We start from the raw sequence: 17,237 nt of genomic DNA, 5'->3' as shown, positions 1-17,237 counted from the left end.
TCAGAAATGACACTGGAACATCTAGGAATTAGTCTTGATGTATGAAATCATGTTATAGTTCTCTCTGATTTAGAAAAGAGGTAGCTGAAACAAATGGAGTTAGTTAGTCCATGTATCAGTTTATTGCACATGTATTTTTGAGTCTCAAAAAGTAAGAATACTTTCAGATATCTTCTCTGATAGATCATGAAAGTATTTAAATGCAAAATTACCAGTGTTGCCTCAGGTAGATCACACTCTAATATGAATATGCTCTTTTGGGTCCAAGAGTTTGGCCACCTAACCCCAAACCACCAAAAATAAACACATCAAAAAAAAAAAAAAAGCAGTGTTTTTGCTCTGTAAATGCAGCTTCAAGACAGAACTGCTACCTGCCCCCTCTGACCCCTACCAGATTGTTGTCCCTAATCCCCACCTATATAGTATTCTGAGAGCCCTGGTGGTGCAGTGGTTAAGAGCTCAGCTGCTAACCAAAAGGTTGGCAGTTCAAATCCACCAACTGCTCCTTGGAAACCCTATGGGGCGGTTCTACTCTGTCCTATAGGGTCACTATGAGTTGGAAACATAATCTTGTTATAATTTTTTTTTTTTTTTTTTTGGTTATATAGTATTCTCAGATGGGAAGTGTTTGGATCTAACGTTATATTATCATTTAGTTAATTATAAGGGAAAGTCAGTTGTACTAATTGTTCTATGTTGTAGTAATGCATTCTCTAATTCTCATTTCTTCCACACCCCCTCAATTTTTTCTCTTTCATCATATTTGAGTCAACATTGTAAAAAAAAACCTGGATTACCCTCCCTCTCAATTATAAAGGTGACAAGGTCTTGTCCTCCCCAAATACATGGAGCTCAGTTGAAGATTAAGTTGTAGGACACAAGTCTTTTTATGAACTAAAAATCGAAATGATCTATGGATTGACCAAGTATCTTGTAAAGTAGAAGAACGCCCAAATCTGAAATCTCTCTCTGCTTAAATCATTGATGTGCCAAATTGAAGGTGGGTTGGGATAGAGAGCAAGGGATTTTGTATATTTTTAGAAATAATATTTGAGGAGAAACAGGCAGGACTAGTATTTGAACATCACTGAATGATTTCATTATTTGTTGATTCAAAAAAAAACCGGAAAACTAAACCCGTTGCTGTCGAGTGGATTCCCACTCAGAGCGACCCTACAGGACAGAGCAGAACTGCCCATAGGGTTTCCAAGGAGCGCCTGGTGGATTTGAACTGCTCACCTTTTGGTTAGCAGCCTGAGCTCTTAACCACTGGGCCACCAGGGCTCCTTTGTTGATTCAAGAAGTGGGTAATAAGAACCTATTTTCTACCAGGATTGCTGCTAGGTGCTATAGATATATGGCTTTGCCCTTGAGAGGCTGAAGGTATGGGGGTGGGGGATGGGGTGCACAGCAATACAAGGTTAGGGTAATGTGATATTTTTATCATGAGTATGGAGAACAGTGGCTTCCCCAAGGAGGAAGTTGTCTATTCTCTCACATTGTGGTGAAAGGTGGAGCTAATTGAAACAAAAATATATTTCTGACTTCCAGAATAGTGGCTGACATTTTTTTCCAGCAAAACAACAAAAAGGTAGCTGAGAGAGACAAAACGTGTCAACTGTCTAGGACCATGTCTTTCTTTTATCTGCTCCCTTGAATCCACAAAAAAATTGAAGTAAGTGAGCTTGTCCAAAGTTAGAGGGTTTTAGTTTTTGAAGAAATATTGACTTTATAAAAAAAAAGAAAAAGTGGCTGTCTCATCAATTCCAACTCATGGTGACCTCATGTGTGCAGAGTAGAACGGCACTCCATAGGATTTTCAAGGGCTGTGACCTTTTGGAAACAGATTGCCAGGCCTTTCTCCTGAGGTGCCTCTGGGTGAATTTGAACTGCCAACCTTTCGGTTAGTGGTCAAGCACTTAACCGGTTGTACCACCCGGGGGTTCCTTATAAGAAAAGAGGACTGCTTCTGATACTCTAGTCAACGTTCAGAAAGCAATCAGTAATCTTGTGATGATTATCAGAGCCCCGTAACATTCCTCGAGACATTGAGTTTGTAATTAGTGTAATTTGAGAAAATGCAGGCATATTCTGAAAGTTAAGAAATTTGCAAATGGAGATGGCCGTTGCAATCATTTATGCAATGATGAAATTAGACCTAGGGTGACCACGTAACTTGTTGTCCAAACGGGGATACTTTTTAGAGTGGTGGTGGCACTATTAGTGATCACGCTAGGAGAAGTGGCATAAACTGGGACTGGAGAGCGAATCAAGATTTACCGCCATCCAAGGTTAAGGTGCTAATTGTGTAGTGTGATTGCTTTAATTGCTGTATTGATTTTTAAATGTAGAAATTAAAAATGGGCAGAGGGTGGGGAAGAGGACATTCTTTTCCTCTACAGGATCTTTCTGATGATGCTTCTTCAGCATAGTTCTCCCTCAGACTGGAGCCCAGCTATGCCGCTTCAGAATTCATCAGACAAAGCAGTTGTTGCAGATAATCTAAAGAACCCACCTCCTGATAAAAGCACCCAGGGCCTTCAATTTCCTCCCCACACGAGACAGGAAGCTAGTTTATCTGCCACAGTTACTGCCAGGCATGAATGACAGATGTTTCTTGGTGAAAAGGATTGGCATAGGAATGTCAGAATCTGAGTCAACTGAATGGCCTAGAGCAGCACAAAGAACCAGGAAATCAACAGCATGAGGTTGAACCACAGAATGTTCCTCGTGACAGAGAACATCTTTGTAACCCGGGGGACCTTCAACTTCCTGGAGAAAAGCAACAAGCCAACAAAAATCTGTTGATTTGGAAGCTGAGATGAAAGGAGACAGTTATAGCAGAACGTGGATCTTCCAGACGCAGAGAAAATCGCTGTATCTTCAGACCTGCTCATATTCAGAAGCACGGTGGGGATAAATATCAGAATGCTAACATCAAGAACATTGGTGTATCTGTCTCAACTTGTTGTTAGCTGCCCCTAACTCCTGGTGACCCCATGCCCAGTGGAATGAAACGCTGTCCAGTCCTGCGACATCCCCATGATTGATTGTGTTTTGGACCATTGTGATCCATAGGTTTGTCATTGGCTGATTTTCAGGAATCGAACCCGGTCTCCTGTGTGGATGTCAAGAATTCTACCACTAAACCACCAATATCCTCCTGATCTCAGCTTGGATACCCCTTTATGGAAGTGGAAGCATCAAAGTATAACTCTTCATCTGAAATTTTAAGTAATTCCATTTCCCCTAGGGATTTGCAGCTTCTAGAAGGTACTGTCGATCTGTCCGGAACAAATAAAGAATTGGATGTGAATTGCTTCAGTGGCAGTTGTCAGTCCTTTATGGAGTCAGTAGAGGAATCTTGTTCTGTAACAGCAGCCTTGAAGGAACTTCATGAACATTTGGTCATGAGTTGTGAACCAGCTTCAGAAAATACATCTGAAGAAGCTATCTGTCAATCAGAAATGGTAGCTGAGGGTCAACAGGTATTCAGGAGCTTTCTGAAAAAATGGACCCAAAGTCTTACGGATGCCCAGAAATGAGCTTTGTCCCCAAGCCTGCTCTCATGGGGCCTACCTTTGTCGGTGAAGACTGAACATCAGCAAGCGCTTCACCCGGCACGGGAGAAGAGGCAGGAAACATTACTTCAGGGCCCCAGGGGACAGCGCGCCAGCTGAGGGGAAACATAGGCCAAGGGAAGGCAGTCAGTCAAGCAGAGCAGTGCTGTCTTCTACCTTCCGCTGAAGCATCTAATCAGCTATAATATTTCAACCTTAGACACGGAGACTTCACCCAAGCTTTTAGCAGATGAGGAAAGTGTGCAAACGAATTCCTTGCCGCCCATTTTCGCACTGGTTAAAGACTTCAGTCAGGCACCCAGAGGCCACTGACAGGTTAAACCCAGAGAAATGTCTGTCCTAAAGCCACAAGGCCATTCCTGGAATTTAACCACCATCCACGATCAAGTCTCTTCAATCTTCCACCATTAATTTTTCCCTACAGTAGACACTGGCTAGATTCTCCAGACTGGCGTTACTTTACAGGAAGCTTTTGGAGCTTTGCATCTAGTTGGCAAATACGCAAATCATGCTCTTCTTGTTCTTCTAGCAAAGAATATTGTTGTTCCTACAGGACCATGGAAGTGTGGGCCAGACCACACGCTGTTTCCTTTAAAAAGCTGTATGCACACGCACATACCCGTATGTAGGCCCTACATGTAGAAACCTGAAGCAGAATGTTGACCCAGATATTTTAAAAACATTTTTACAGCCAAAATAATTTATGATCTCTTGTCTATTCTACTTGTTAAAATTTGGGCCTTCTAAAATGTATTGGCAGTAGGTGCATACGAAAGTTTTTTATTCTCATTAAGATGTTGTATTCTGACATAAAATTGACGGTTTTATGTACAGAACACCACTCTAGAATGAGAGTGAATTTTTGAAAAGCTGAAATCCTTAAAATCCCATCACTGTGCAGCTCAAATCAGATCAGATCAGCACGGTGGAGCTTTAGCTCAGCTGTAGGCGATTGACTCAATTATCAAGTCACAAACTTTTGGCGAGGATGGTGAGACTTCGTCTCGTGTACGTTGGACGTGTTATCAGCAGGGACCAGTTCCTGGAGAAGGACATCATGCTTGGTAAAGTAGAGGGTCGGCGAAAGATAGGAAGACCCTCAAAGAGATGGATTGACACAGTGGCTGCAACAGTGGCCTCAAGCATAACAACGATCACGAGGATGGCACAGGTTTGGACAGTGTTTCGTTCTGTTGTACGTGGGGTTGCTATGAGTCAGAACCGACTCAATGACACCTAATAACAAGATGTACACCAATTTAAAAGGCGTTAAAATGTGGCTACATCTTACAGTTGCTGGCATAGCATCAACTTTCTTAGAGATCATAAAATAATTGTGAATATAACAAAATAGATGACATTCTAGATTTTGTTAAATGTTGTATAGCCATTTACAAGAAATAGTTCCATCTTGCCTTAGGAACTTTGGGTTGAGGGTTTTGTCTTATTTATTTTTAATTTCTAATTTAAAACCAGAACTCTTGTATTCCAATTTAACTGGTTTTGTTCACTATAAAATAGGTTATGAGGAGATCCCTTAAGGTTAACAAATGGTAATTGGAGTTTTAAATGAGAATAAATAGACCGTGTGTCCTTATAGCCTTACCTCTGAAGAAACAAACAGAGTGATAAAATGGAGTATGAACACCAAAAAAAAATTAAGCTTTTCAAAACAGTCTGGTTTATTCTGGGCACAGACATAATAACTCCTGCTTCTAGAGAAGGAGAATTTACTGCCACAGGAAAGCTTAAAATGTGAAACATATTCTTATAAAACACAGTGCAAGCTGCCTGCAAATGAAGCCATTCATTCAGCTGGCGTACTTCCTACTTCTTTGCAGCTTTTCTCATTGTGGCATTTATTCACAATGGAAAGCCTGCATGTGTGAAATAAACATTCAAATGGTACCACGGCATTGGCTGCATAGGTATTAGGCAGGTGTGGGTTGCTGCAGACCCCGAAGGGAAGTACAAGATCTTTGCTATGAAGGAGCTCAGTATAAAGGAAACAGACCCTTCCCACCACCCCACCCCCCCCCAAAAAAGACCAAACCCATTGCCATTGAGTTGATTCCAACTCATACGCACTCTACAGGACAGAGTAGAACTTCCCTGTAGGATTTGCAAGGAGCATCTGATGGATTCAAACTGCCAACCTCTTGGTTAGCAGTGGTAGCTCTTAACCACTGTGCCACCAGGGCTCCCCAGGACACTTAGGAATATGGAAAATGCTTCCTCACATCTTCCAATCAGTGATGAGAGTTGGAAATATAGGAAAATTCAGTAAGTTGATGTTTAGTTAGCTTGTGTTAAAGAGGATTTTATGCTGAATTTTAGCATAAAATAGTAATAATAATGCTACCAAAGAGTTCTTAGTTATGTGCATTTCATGCAAAAAAAAAAAAAGAAAAGAACGTACTTGCCCGCAGGTATAATTGACCTAACCAAGAAGACTTTAGTATAAAGGGGAAAAAAGGGAGAAATGCTAGGTTAAACTACTACCAAAAAACCCCAAAAAACTAGGTAGGTGATAAAGAGAATAACATCAGTGAAGAAACTATCCAGTTATTTCCATGAGAAAATAATTGGGAGTAAGTCAAAATTACACAATCATGTTTCACTACATCAATTTTTCCTATACATACACATACAGAAAAAAGCGTGTTGCTATTGAGTGAATTCTGACTCATAGCGACCTTTTGGACAGAGTAGAACTGGCGCATAGGGTTTCCAAGGAATGGATTTGTGGGTGAGAACTGCTGATCTTCTGGTTAGCAGCCTGAACTCTTAACCACTGCGCCACCAGGGCTTCCAAGGAAATAGAACTAACGCTTCAATGAGCACACAGCGAAGAAATGTTGTCAGAGTACACTGGTTAAAAAGCAAAAGGCTGGCGATCAGAGGGTCGGTACCCAAGGACATTTCCCATAGCAGAAGGTCACAAGAACAACAAGCCTTGCTCAGAATCCAGATCCTGGTCAGAACCAAGAAGGCCCAAGAGCAGTCATAGGATGTCACAAAACTTGTTCATCCAAAGCTAACCCCTCAGATGACCCTGAAAGTCTTTCTCCTCCTAGTTTGGAGAGGATTCCAACAGACTTAGTTGTCTGATTGTTTTTTTTTTTTTTAAGTCCAATGCAGACTCAAAGCAGAAAATTAGAAAGTGGAGGAGCTTGCTGGAGATAGGCACATTGACAGAAGTGACAGCCAACACCTAGGCTGGCAGAGAAGCTATTAGAAGCAGAAACGAGTACTTCAGACAACAGCCTAATGCCACATAGTGTGGATGTAGACACTTTGTTATGTCCTGGGAGCATAATAGACTATATGTTATCAATGTAGAAAAACATGAAAGTACGTGGAATATTTTAGAAACATTTCCGTAAATGTGATTAAAATAAATAATGCTTTAGCACTTGTTATGGGTTGAATTGTTTCCCTGAAAAATAGTATTGTAAATCCTAACCCCTGTACCTGTGGTTATAATCCCATTTGTGAACGAGTTTTCCTTGTTGTCTTAATGAAACAGTATTAGTGTAGTGTGTGTTTTAAGTCAGTCTCTTTTGAGGTATAAAAGAGATTAAACCAGCAAGCCAGCAAGCAGAGATGGCGGGAAGAGAGATGCTACGCCCCGTGAAGATCACCAAGGAGCCAAGGAAAAGAAGCTGAAGAGACAAGGACCTTCCCCCAGACTGACAGAGAGAGCCTTCCCCTAGAGCCGGCGACCTGAATTCAGACTTCTAGCTTCCTAACTGTGAAAAAAATAAATTTCTGTTTGTTAAAGCCATCCACTTGTGGTATTTCTGTAGTGACAGCACTGGAAAACTAAGACAGTACTGAACAGATTAAACTTCAGTTATTTCTAAAATTAAATTGTGTTATGTAGCTTTTATTTAAATTGGTCTAGATTTTCAGTTCAGTGCGTATTTATCACAGGATTTCTCAGACTAATACAGGAAGTGGCATACACAAATACCATCCCATGTAGAGTCACGGAATCTTCAAGAGCAGAGGCAGAGCGCCGTGGGAGTTCAGAGGGCACCATCATGCCTAGTGTGTGGGATCTGGGGACCATCCTGTTGGAGATGGGACCTCCGCTGTACCCTGCAAGGTGTCTTGAGGAGTTAGCAAGCTGGGTGGTGGAAGTCTAAAGACTTCATTTCTACAGCCCAAATATAGAGTTTATAACATTTTTATGACCTTGCTTCTATTTTGCAGCGTCCCTTTCAATTTTTGCATTATTGTTACCGAACCCTACAAGGTGGGTCCTTGTCCAGCGCACTCAGACTTGCCAATTATCTGGACACCCATCCTTCAGAAAGAGAAAGTAACTTGATTACAACGCACAGAGCAAGGAGCCAGGGGAAGTTCCTCAGATGCAGCTCCCTGAGCTATGGGGAAGCAGGGCTTATATTGTGATTTGGGCAGCAAGATGGCAGCCTGGCAGGTGTACTGGGGAGGGAAAATGCTAGAAGATGGCCAGGAAACAGGAGGTGACATGGTTCTTGTCGGGCCTCTCACTTCAGAATAGGGTCTGGGTGATGGTTTTCCTTCTAATTTGTTCCTCCTTTTGCTGCATCCTACATTAAGGTCAATTAGTGGTCACAGCTGGCCCTTCTGCCCATGCGGGGGTGGGCCAAATCTGGCTCGGGTTAGTTTAAGGACTAATGGAAATTTATTGACATTCGTAGGGTCAGGTTACATTCTGAGATTATAATCCAAAGGCATTTTAGGATCAGGTAATGTTCAAATCATCATTACAGACCTCAACTGTTAATACTTTAGAACTTTGGGAAGTATAGTTAATAAAATTCTAGACAGTATGAAAATGATTTTTTTTAGTATATAAAAAATTGGATTGAGAATGAGAAACGATATGCAGATTTCACATTTGTTGTTGTTAGTTGCTCATGGTGACTGTGTGCAGAGTAGACCTGCTCCATAAGGTTCTCCAGGCTGTGACCTTTCAGAAGCAGATGACCAGGCCTGTCTTCCAACATGCTTCGGGGTGGGTTCAAACCAAGTAGTCAAGCGTTTAACCGTTTCTGCCACCGAGGTACTCCAGTTTGAACACTGCTTAACTCTAGGATCCTGGGTAAATTATTTCCTGTATTTGTTTTCTCTCTGGAAAGATCATCCAGAAATATGTTGTTATGTGCAGTCTAGTTGATTCCGACTCATAGTGACCCTGTATGACGAAGTAGAACTGCCCCATAAGGTTTCCTAGGCTGTAATCTTTACATGGGAGCCCTGGTGATGTAGTGGTTAAGAGCTCAGCCACTAACCGAAAGGTCGTCAGTTTGAATCCATTAGCCACTCCTCAGAAACCCTATGGGGCAGCTCTACCCTGTCCTATAGTGTCACCAAGAGTTGGAATTCACTCTACACCAGTAGTTTTTTTTTTTTTTTTTGTCTTTACAGGAGCAGATGGCCGGGTCTTTTCTCTTGTGGAGCTGCTGGGTGGGTTCGAACCATCAACCTTTCAGTTAGCAGCGAGCACTTAACTACTGTGCCACCACGGCTCCTTCAAAATATGTGCAGTGCCCTCAAAGATCAGTGAAGTTAAATACCAGTGTGTTGGGTAAAAGCACAATTAAAAACTCCTCCAAGGTCTTAGGAAACAAATTGTGTTCCTTAATGTGACTAGAGAGTGGCAGAGCTAAGACTTGACCTCAGGACCCTAGGGCTTGAAGCCCATGTTCTTAACTTCTCCCCACTTCCAGTCCATGGACACACTGCTCCTCGTTAGACATGATGAAGCAATAAGGATGATGATTTGTTCACCCCACAGATTTTTCTTGTGATAAATTGTGTTAAAGTTGACATGTAAAAAGTCGAAATTGCCCTATTAACATGCAGCCAACTCTGGCCATCTCCTTGTAGATTGTTTTTGACTCTTCTACACCAGGGCCTATAACCGGAACTGAATACATTCTTTCTAATTAAGTCGACTAGCTCTTTAACAGTAGTAATTTCTAGGGAAGGCAAAGCCTTCTGATTTTTCAACTTTTTTCTATTTAAGCAAGTCATCACTTCCCATAGTAGCATCACAATCATTAACTCACTTAGAATGCCAGAACAATATTTCATAAAAGTGATTACAATAAATAATGCTTTGGTACTGAAAAGATTAAACTTCAGTTATTTCTAAAATTAAATTATGTGACACAGCTCTTATTTATGTTTTAGAACATTGAGTTTATCCTATATGGTAGCTGTCAAAATGAGGATAGAAATTGGGACTAAGCTAAATGGATTTTGAAGCTTTGTTACAAATTGAACTTTGTCATTTTCATCACACAAGAATTGCTGAAGGACTTTACACACCTGTAAGACGGTCTTACGAAAAAGAGAACACTGTATACTAATTTATATTCTAAATGAAATAGTATCCAAAATCACAGAAGGCTTACTTGAAAGTAGGAAATTCAAGAGGTATTTAATCGCATACCAAGGTGCCAGAAAGTCTGGAGAAATGTATGACCTTCCTGGGATGAGGATGAGGCCAGGAAGGGGAGAGAATGGACTGGACTTCCTCGTTCCTGTTCCTTTAATCTAGAAAGTGGTGGGCTTGCTCTTTGGAATTGCTGGGAAGAAGAATTTTCCTTCATAAACAAACATTACCCAGTGACAGACCTTAGCAGTTTCTCATTTATTTGTCGTAAAACTCTACCAGAGCTCCTTGTATCCCAAATCTCTCCATACTTTCTAGTCCAAGGTCTGCATTTTATACGGGATGCAATCAAGTTAAAAGCAATCTCAGCTGGTGACGTTTTGAGGTGTGATCTGATGCGCGCGTTGACTCGGTGTTCAGCTCCCCACTCTGGAGAGGACCAGTCTTCTGGATGGGAAGAGGCGAGGGCAAACTGAGCAGCTGCAGTCCAGTGGCTCATGGGCACCAGGAGAGGGCACCTCTGCCTCTTCACGTAGGCATTTTCCTGAGTTACAATGTTGACTAATTCCTAGAAGAGATGAGACATGGTGGATGTACAACGATGGGATTTGTGAATGACCTGATGAGCATCACAGAGAAAAGCAACAGGTGTGCAGCATTGCACAAGTCCTCACATAACCATGCACCTACTTACATATTTATATAACACCAGAAGTTCCTCCTGCCTTGATTGCATCCACGTTTCCATCCTGGACTCTGGGACAGTACTGCCTACTTTTGTGCTCACATAGGCTTGTAAATTCACCTCCCTATGTTTCTGTGTCATTTATTGATACATAAATATAAATAAACTCTCACACACACACTCACTCGGAGTTATTTCAGAGAACTCTTTAAAGTGGTAAAAAGCAAAGATGTCACTTTAAGGACCCAGGCCATGGTGTTTTCAGTCACTTCATATGCATGCTAAAGCTGGGCAATGAATAAGGAAGACCGAAGAATCGATGCCTTTGAATTATGGTGTTGGCGAACAGTATTGAATATGCCATGGTCTGCCAGAAGAACAAATCTGTCTTGGAAGAAGTACAGCCAGAGTGCTCTTTAGAAAGAAGGATGGTGAGACTTCGTCTCACATACTTTGGACGTGTTATCAGGAGGGATTGGTCCCTGGAGAAGGACATCATGCTTGGTAAAGTAGAGGGTCAGCAAAAGAGAGGAAGACCCTCAATGAGATGGCTTGACACAGTGGCTGCAACAGTGAGCACAAGCATAACAACAATCAAGAGGATGGTGCAGGGCCCGGCAGTGTTTTGTTCCTTTGTGCATAGGGCTGCTGTGAGTCGACTCAACTCGATGGCACCTAACAACAACGACAGGCTACACTGTTGGTGCTAAGTATCCCTGTACCCAAAAATACCCATTGCCACCAAGTCGATTCCGACTCATAGCGACCGTATAGGACAGAGTAGAACTGCCCCATAGGGTTTCCAAGGAGTGGCTGGTGAATTCAAACTGCTGACCTTTTGGTTAGCAGCCGAGCTCTTAACCATTGCACCACCAGGGCTGCAGCATCCCTGTAGTCCTGTCTTATTTAGTTTCCTAAGTGTTGCTGTAACAAATACTACAAGAGGGTGGCTTTGAAGAACAGAACTTTTTCTCGTAGTACAGGAGGTGGGAAGTCCAAATTCAGGGCCCTGGCTCTAGGGAAAGACTCTCTGTCAGTTCCCGGGGAAGATTCTTGTCCTTCCATCTTCTGAAACATCAGTGTTCCTCGGTTCCCAGGTGATCTTCACGTGGCGTCTGTCTCCCCGCTTTGTGCTTGCTTGTCTCTGTGTCTATACTGCTCTTTATGTAGCTGAAAAGTGATTAGGTTTAGGACACACCCTACGCTCGTATAGATTCACTAACACAACAAGAAAACCCTATTTCCCAATGGAAATTTGATCCCCAGCTATAGGGGTTAGGATTCCCACACGTATTTTGGGGGGATACGATTCTACCCACAGCAAGCCTTTCCCTGGTGATAACGCCAGTACTACTGGATTTTCTTACAGGTGTATGCAAACGGTATTTTACTTCCGTGAACAAAATCATGTGACAGAAACAAGTTTATTAACTTTGGTCAACATCTGTTATTATTAAACAGACCCATCTGTTCACTTTACTGTCCTTGAACTTTTGGTTCTGGAATCCGTTTTTCACATAGTCTGTTTTCCCTCTATTCTCATTCCTTATTTCTGCTGTAGTGTTTGACTGACTTTGGTAGTCTACTGTATTCTCCATCACACAGAGCAGAGAAGGTTTATGGCAGCTGTATTGCACTTTGTATTGTGTCTCTCTCATGGCTCAGCCTTAGCAGCAGGCTTGCTTCTTGGTGAGTGTGTGCTCTGTCGTTCAGATCTTGCTCTGGAGGCTTCTGTGCTGACATACACGTTTAGATGTCAGTGACAGAGAAGAGATGGCTGCTCCAATCTGGTCTTTTTTTACCTTTGTAATGTGTCCCAAAGTGTTGGATGTTTAATGCAGTTGTCAATATTAATTCTAGTCCACAGATTAAAAACAAAACAAACCAGACAACAAACCCATCACCATCATGTCGTTTCTGACTCATCGTGACCCTATAGGACAGAGTAGAAGTGCCCCATAGGGTTTCCAACGCTGTGATTCTAATGGAAGCAGACTGCCACAGCTTTCTCTTGCGGGGTGGCTGGCGGGGGTCCGAACTGTTGACCTTTTGGTTAGCAGCTGAGCGCTTAACCACTGCACCACCAGGGCTCCTAGTCCACAAATTAAGGTCTTCACTGATGTGTAAAAACATCCAGCCAAGCTTAAAAAGTGTCACTGTTGTTAGATGCCGTCAAGTCGATTTTGACTATAGCAACCCCATGTGACAGAGCAGAACTGCCTCATAGGGTATAGGGTTGCTATGAGTCGGAATACACTCCATGGCAATGGGTCTGGTTAATCTTTATGGGAAGGAGCCCTGGTGGTGCAGTGGTTAAGCACTTGGCTGCTAACTGAAAGATCGGCAGCTCAAATCCACCAACTGCTCCACTGGAGAAAGATGTGGCCGTCTGCTTCCGTAAAGATTTACAGCCTTGGGAACCCTGCAGGGCAGTTCTACTCTGTCTTATAAGGTCACTATGAGTCCACGTCAACCCGGCAGAACGGGTTTTAGTTTTAAACTTTATGGAAGCGGAACACCAGGTCTTTCTCCCACAGACCTGCTGGGTGGATTCGAACCGCCAACCTTCTGGTTCGCAGCCCAGCGCTTAACAGTTGAGCCACCAGGACTCCTTTAAAAAGTATTGCATGCAGGAAAATTATAATTTCATTTGGAACTGGAAATAGGAATTGGCACTGAAGCATTTTATTAGACTGTTTACTGTCAGTCACGTCACACTTTCCAGCCTCTCGGTCTGTGTGAGGTAATGTGTTTCGGGGCTGTGATAAGAAGAAATTCAAGTCTACCGATTAGCCATCAGTCCTTGAAAGTTACATTGGGCTTTTGTTGTGTTAAAACACATTTTCTATGTGAAGAATCAGAGAATCTTAAAAGAGGAAGGACACTTTAGAAAATATTGACCTATACTTCTCATTTCTAAAGGAGGAGACAAATACCCAGAGAAGCTAAGTGATTCGCCAAGGTCAGGTCTCTGCAGAGTGACAGCCCCGGGCCAGGGTCAGGTGTCCGCGGAGTGATGGCCCCGGGCCAGGGTCAGGTCTCCCGGAGTGACGGTCCCAGCCAGGGTCAGGTGTCCGCAGAGTGACGGCCCTGGGCCAGGGTCAGGTGTCTGCGGAGTGACGGCCCCGGGCCAGGCCCCTACGTCTTCTTTCGTTTCATCTTTCCAAAGTGCCCTGAGTTTTACTGTGAAGTTTTACTTTGAAGTTTAACATACTCTATTGGTGTTTTAAGGAGTCCCTGGGTGGTGCGAATGGTTATCGAGCTCAGCTACGGACTGAGTCTAGCCAGACTGAGTCGGAATCAACTCGACAACAGCTGCTATTGGTGGTTTAATTTTCAAATTGTGTATCGTTGCTGTTCGGTGCCGTCAAGTCGGTTCCGACTCATAACGAACCCACGTACAACAGAACGAAACACTGCCTGGTCCTGCGCCATCCTCATGATCCTTGTTATGCTTGAGCCCATTGTTGAAACCACTGTGTCAATCCATCTCTTTTTCCCTGACCCTCTACTTTACTAAGCATGACTGTGTATTATTTGGACTTAAAATGGACTTATAACAGCACCTAGTACAGTACTCCAAACCTAGTTGATGTTAAGAAATATTCCATTGAGTTAATGACTGCCTCATGGATAGCGTACCCTACCGTACCAAAAAAACATGGAGAAACCACTGCTGAAAAAATTAATAAATGATAAAATGGAAAAAAAAGTAGAAAATGGATTTAACTGAAAATTTCAGCAAAAGGGAGTTTTGCAAAGTTAACTAATTTTTCTTCTATATGTATTTGCATGTGGTTATAATTTTTGTCTTCTAACATAAGCATATTTTCATGACCAAAATTATTTTGTTTTGTTTTTTATGTTTGAATTAAATATTTCTATTAATTTATTCAACATATAGGATTGAGTGCCTGCTATGTGCCAGGTGTGTTCAAAGCCTTGGGCACACATCAGTGACGCAAAAACATACCCTGATTTCATGGAGCCTACAAACCAGTTGGACGAGATGGGTAATAAATAACTACAGCAGGGTGTTGAAATGGAATTCTTTCTTGTCTTCATTTTTTATTGAAGTATTAGTGAGGGTTTAGTCAGGAAAACAGAAACCACACTAGTTATGTTAAGAGAGAGAGTTTAATATAAGGACTTAGTAACAGATGGTTGTTATTGTTAGCTGCCATCCCGTTGGCCCCTGACTCATGGCGTCCCCACACACGGCTGAATGAAACGCTGCCTGGTCCTGCGCCATCCTCGTGTTTGATTGAGGATTGGACCATTGTGACCCATAGGGTTTTCACTGGCTGATTTTCAGAAGTAGATCACCAGGCCTCTCATCCTAGTCCATCTTAGTCTGGAAGCTCCGCTGAAGCCTGTTCAGCATCAACATGCCAGTCTCCACTGGCAGACGGGTGGTAGCTGTATATGAGGTTCATTGGTCAGGAATTGAACCTGGGGCTCCTGCATGCAAGGCAAGAATTCTACCACTCACCGGCCTCTGCCCCCTAAACAGATGGTTGTTGTTCTTTTTGCCGTGGACTCATGGTGACCCCATGTGTGCAGAGCAGAACTGCTCCATAGAGTTTTCAAGGCTGTGATCTATTGGAAGCAGATTGCCAGTACTGTCTTCTGAGGTGCCTCTAGGTGGGTTTGAACCACTAACCTTTCAGATAATAGTCAAGCGCTTAACAATTTAAACAGATAGTACCCGTTGCCGTCAATTTGGACTCACAGCAACCCCATAGTGCAGAGTAGAACTGCCTCATAGGGTTTCCAAGGAGCGGCTGGTGGATTCGAACTGCCAACCTTTTGGTTAGCAGCCGTATCTCTTAACCACTGCACCACCTGGGCTCTTAGATTGTAGAGGACTGGAAATGCAGAGGGAGCATTGAGATAGCACAGTGAGAAGTGATGCAGGAAGCAGCTGCCACCCTGTGTTGGAGGAACCTGCAAAAGAGGATGGGCTTGTCAGAACTGGAAGCTTGGAGGAGGGACCCCCAGAGCTGGAACCCAGACAACGGGAACTCATAGGGTCCCATGGTGTTGGGGGCCAGACCTCTGAGGGGGGGGACCTTGGCCAGCTGGTGCTGACACCTCGAGAGCTCAGAGGAGAGGCCGTGAGGAGTTGGGTCACAGATCTCTTGGGAGGGGTGTGGCTTGGCTGCTGCCGGTATCTTTTAGGGGCGTGCAGAAGGACTGGTTTTGGGGGAGTGGAAAAAACCTGGGAACTAACCAGCTGCTGTTGGAAACAAACGCTGCTGCCAGGGTGAAGGGCTGTTGCTGGGCAACTGCAGCGAGAACAGGAAGCAAACAGAAAGGAGCCAGTTCCCCCTCCCTCCTGCTGCCTTCCAGGCTCCCTTTGGTTCCCCTGTCGACAGGGCCACTGGGCAAAGACGAGATGTTGTTTGAAGAGTCCCCATCCCACAACATAAAACAGTGTGTAGAAGGGTGAGTTTGGAGTGGTGAGCCAATAACTTAATAACGGGCACAGTCCCAGATACACTAGCTGGCAATTTCCCATGTTCAGAAACTAGTTGCTAGATTACCCAAGTAAGACTTGCAGAAGAAGTGGCTGAAATCTGGTTTTGTGTCCCAACACCCATGTTGGACACTGCGGGGGGGGGGATTTATTTAGGGAGATTTGTTGCCACACTCTGGATACCCGCTTCTCTTGCTGCATTAGTTACCTAGAGCTGCCAAAACATATACCACAAACTGGGTGGCTTATAACAGCAGAAATTCATTGTCTCATTTCTGGAAGCTAGAAGTCCAAATTCAGAGTGTCAGCAGGGGCACACTGTCTCTGAAGGCTCTAGGGGAAGATCCTTTCTTGTCTCTCCCACCTTCTCATGGTCCCAAGCGTTCCTTGGCTCACAGATGCAGCTTCACATGCCATCCTTCCTCTCTGTCTCTTCTCCTCTTTTATAAGACACCACTCAGGTTGGACTAGAACGCACTCTATGCCTTGTTTCCAAACAAGGTCACATTCACAGATAGAGGGATTGAGACTTCAATATATCTTTTGGGGAGACACAACTCAATCCATAACACTTGCCAACACACATACAGCATCCTTGGGAGAAGGGCAGGGGTGTTTGTCCCTATCCTCAAGTCAAATGGTGGGTGTTTCAAGGGACCACGCAGAAAGCTTGATATGTACGCCTGCAGTTTAGAGGACATGGGGCACTGGGGTCCAGCATATGCTAGAGACATCTAAACGCTGGTAGACACAGCCTGTACAGTGCAGCGGGGGTCTTGTTGGGGAAGCATTGGCACTCCCAGGCCTCACTCTGCAGAGGAAGCGTTCTCCTGCCGCTGGGCTCCCCTGCCATATGTCTCCCTAGGGTATGCAAACCCCTGCATCTGCAAACCAGAAGCAAAATGGATACTTAGGTATAACTACTAGAGGCACTGCTAGGAATTTTTGCTTCACTCCTACCCCATGTCTCCCAGACCCAAGTACTCTGGCTATGGGGGAAAAAGGAGCATCAGGTGCAGAATAATATATACAAGGCCACGTTCCAAGTTCAGAAGATATGGTTTCCCACATGCACCTTAACTGAGTCTTCCGCAGGCC

General features: G+C 43.5%; 1 pseudogene; it reads left to right on the top strand.

Annotated features, from left to right (window-relative positions):
* The first annotated feature begins 1,919 nt into the window (after positions 1–1,919).
* On the top strand, positions 1,920–2,975 carry LOC111821707 (regulatory solute carrier protein family 1 member 1-like; annotated as a pseudogene).
* Positions 2,976–17,237: the final 14,262 nt, after the last annotated feature.

This window comes from Trichechus manatus, unplaced genomic scaffold (genome assembly GCF_000243295.1).
Source record: "Trichechus manatus latirostris isolate Lorelei unplaced genomic scaffold, TriManLat1.0 scaffold00099, whole genome shotgun sequence".
Taxonomy (NCBI): domain Eukaryota; kingdom Metazoa; phylum Chordata; class Mammalia; order Sirenia; family Trichechidae; genus Trichechus; species Trichechus manatus.
The sequence above is the reverse complement of the archived record's forward strand: the minus strand, read 5'-3'. Positions and strand labels throughout refer to the sequence as shown.